Below are 223 nucleotides of genomic sequence, written 5' to 3' on the forward strand. Positions count from 1 at the left end.
GAGAGAAAGAGAGATCCGTACGCTTTGCATAGCAGTCTGTCAAAACGATTTCAAAGAGATCTCCGGACTAGAAGTATTCTAAAATGTGAAGAATACAACCCCGGGGGTACAAATGACCCCAGGGCGTACGGATAGGGTTGATTAAGAAAACACAACCGAACTTGTCCATCCTTACGGGAATTACAGGTCCTCAATGTCTGAGCTAAGTCGGCACTGGGGGTGA

Source organism: Aplysia californica, unplaced genomic scaffold (genome assembly GCF_000002075.1).
Source record: "Aplysia californica isolate F4 #8 unplaced genomic scaffold, AplCal3.0 scaffold01114, whole genome shotgun sequence".
Lineage (NCBI taxonomy): Eukaryota > Metazoa > Mollusca > Gastropoda > Aplysiida > Aplysiidae > Aplysia > Aplysia californica.